Source organism: Grammomys surdaster, unplaced genomic scaffold (genome assembly GCF_004785775.1).
Source record: "Grammomys surdaster isolate TR1022 unplaced genomic scaffold, NIH_TR_1.0 125801, whole genome shotgun sequence".
Classification (NCBI taxonomy): Eukaryota; Metazoa; Chordata; class Mammalia; order Rodentia; family Muridae; genus Grammomys; species Grammomys surdaster.
In genome coordinates this window covers 1,256,237-1,259,406 of record NW_021620632.1, presented here as the reverse complement: position 1 = coordinate 1,259,406, position 3,170 = coordinate 1,256,237, and positions in this window count along the sequence as shown.

Below are 3,170 nucleotides of genomic sequence, written 5' to 3'. Positions count from 1 at the left end.
AGTAAGCACATAACTGGGTTTTAAAATTATATATAATGTGAATACTGGTGGATTGTCTTTACTTAGATTTAGCAGAATCTAGAAAAGTGATATGTAAACGAAATTTTATTCCTCTGAAGTAATTGTCTCCGAGGCTTACTGCCTCCATCTGCTAATCAAGGCCTAGTCCTAGAAGCTCCTAGTCTCCCAACAATCTAATCTAAGCCTAGAATGGTTTCAGCCTCTGAGACTTACTGCTGAATAATCACCTTTTTAAAAAATTTTTCTGACCTCTGACTAGCAGATTCAACTCAGCTGTTCTGGCTCAAATTCCTCTCTAAACTGTCTGATTCAATCTGGTTTTTCTCTCTCAGCCTCTCCTGAATTGCTTTGCTTGGCTTTATGCTAAGTTTGGCAATCTTTTCTAATCTTGCCCCTTCTCATTCTCTGGCTCATTCTGTCTTCACCTGTGTCTAGCTTGTGCTGTTAGTGCAACCTGTCTCTCTACCACTGTCCCAGTAAACCTGCCTCCTCCTTCTCTCCTCTCTCTGTACTGATCTCTTAAGTAGCTTCCCTTCCTTTCTTTTCTTGTGAAAGTTGGGCATATCCTGTTCTGTCACATCTTTCTCTGATCTGTTGCATTGTCTGACACTCAATTAGGTATCACTTTAACGTACGGTGTTTCCTTCTACAAACTAACTTTACCCTCATTGTTTGGGATTAAATGTGTGTACTAAGGGCACATCTGTATTCCAACAAGAGGAAGTAAAAGTGTGTGCTAAGGACTGAGCCTTATAAACAGAACTAAAAACAGATATTTTAAAGTAAATAACACAATCGTAGGGTTCTCAGTGTGGTCTAATATCCTGCAACTGTGGTACATGATAGGGAAAAAGAGGCTTTAAGAAAAATGAATTGACAATGTAATAAAACATATGTAATATAAAGGTGTAGAAATGAACACTGGCAGAAGAAGGTTATAGGTGGGTCTTGGCATACCTAAGGACGGGCGAGTGTGTGGGAGAAAACAACCAGAACTATGTATATTTGAAAATGCCATAGAGAAGCAGGTTATTCTGTATGCTAATTTAAAACTGAAACAAGAGTGTGAATGCTGTTTTAGACAATTAACAGACAATATTAATTGGCATATTACTTTTAAATATCTGGCATTTGCCAAGTTGTTATAAAATTTCACAAAGTAACTTAATTAAAGTATTTAATTAGCTGTGAATCACCTCTATAAATCTGTTTTTTCACATTTTTTGTTATTAACTGTTAATCTATTTCACCTAAGACAACAAAAAACAGGAAAAACAGGAAGGTCATTATGCTTTTCTTCCATATTCACTGTTTAAAATGCTATTCTTATCATACACTTAGCAAAAGTCTCCATCAGTGTATAATTCTATGGGTCATGGTTTCAAGACTATTTCAGTCTCAGAAAAAAACTTGAAATTTGCACGCCCTAGGCAAAGAAGTTTTGGAGCTAAGGATAAGGGGAGCAACACTCCATATAAATCATGATTTTATTCATAGGAATTGACAAGCTCACTTTGAGAGTTCAAACTTTATGTATACATACAACAGCAAGAACAAACTTGTAGAGTCAGGGAGTTGTATATTTTACACGATCATCACTGAGCTTGAGTACACTGTAGAAAAGAGATTATATTAGACTTAGTAGTCAATGCGGACTATGTGGAGGAGATGGGGTTTTATGATGTCCTAAACAACAAACAGAGCTTATAAAATTGAAAAGTGGGACACATTTCAAATCTGAAAACTGATCAGAGCTATGAATGTTTGAATGTAGGACACACAGCATCTTCCTTATAAAAAGTCACGAGAAATGTCTATTGACTTTGGCCACTGTTGAGGTTATTAGAAGAAGTAGTCTTCTAGGCTATGCTTGAACATGGGAGGAAAGCTCTGAAACGTGTATCTTCACTACAAGCAGAATTAAGTGCGGGGCGCTGCCTCGCCGATAAGGAGAACACCACGCTCAGGATTCTTCCGACAGCAGTTTATTGTTACAGCTCTTTTAGATGGCAGTGTTACAGCTCTCTTAGATGGTAGTGTTACAGCTCTCTTAGATGGTAGTGAGGCGAGGGACCCCAAGCCCCAAAACCCTGTGGCTTATATAGAGCCTTAGGAGACGTGCCACACACTCATTGGCTCTTATGATATCGCCAAATTAGCATACTGGTTTTCGTGCCTTGCACAGGCGCACATTCAAGCAAGGCTCGCAAGAAGAACCAGGAAGCAGGAAACCGGCGCCATGTTCCAATGGCGAACGCGGCTCCTAACATCTGCCCCTTTTTTATTAAATTGCTGCAACAATTTTCCAACTGTTATTTCGCCGATCAAGCCCACCGTTCTACCAGTAAGGCGTTCAAGGCAGTTAAACAGTTGTGAGACCCTCCACGCTTATCTCCCGTGCAATAGGAACCCGAGCCCTGGGAAGTGTGGAGGACTACCACTCAGGATTCCTGGTGCAATGGGAACACGAGCCCTCAGGGTATCCCACTGAATGATAGTGTCTCATTGTTTAAGCATATTCAACCAAGCTTGAGGGGATGTTCCCTGCTCTAAGGCAAGCAGTGCTTGAGTGATAAGTACTTTATCTCTACGATGTTTTTTTTAAATTTGCAGAGCAACCAGAGTGTGATCAGCACTCCCCCAAAGACCATACAGCCAAACATTCCCACCCCCACCCACTCCTTAAAAAAGGAGAAGGCGGACATGAGCCAGGAAGTGATGTCTTCAACATCAATCGGGTTTATTCTGGTCCCATTCAAAACAGCAATCGTGAGCAGGAGTTCTTCTTGTAGCTCCTCAGCCTGTTGTGACCAATTTCCTTGTAAAAAATTAGATAATTTAGTACTTTCTGTAAAAGACTCATTGTTATATTTCAAGGGTGTGATACACATGTGTTTAGTATGACTTACACAGCTTACTTGAAGAATATCAGCAATTTCTTCCATTTTATGTTGTAATAGATCTATTCGCTGATTAGCAAGCAGTATCCCAGAAAGCAAATGGCTATTCATTTTATGCTGTTTTACCATAGCATCTACCGAGGCATTCACTATATTATTTATTGTTTCTTCTGCTTGGACTTGATTGGCTAGGGCAATACCCGCAGTCACTGCTGCAGCAGCCGACATTGCAACGGCCGTCACAATGGC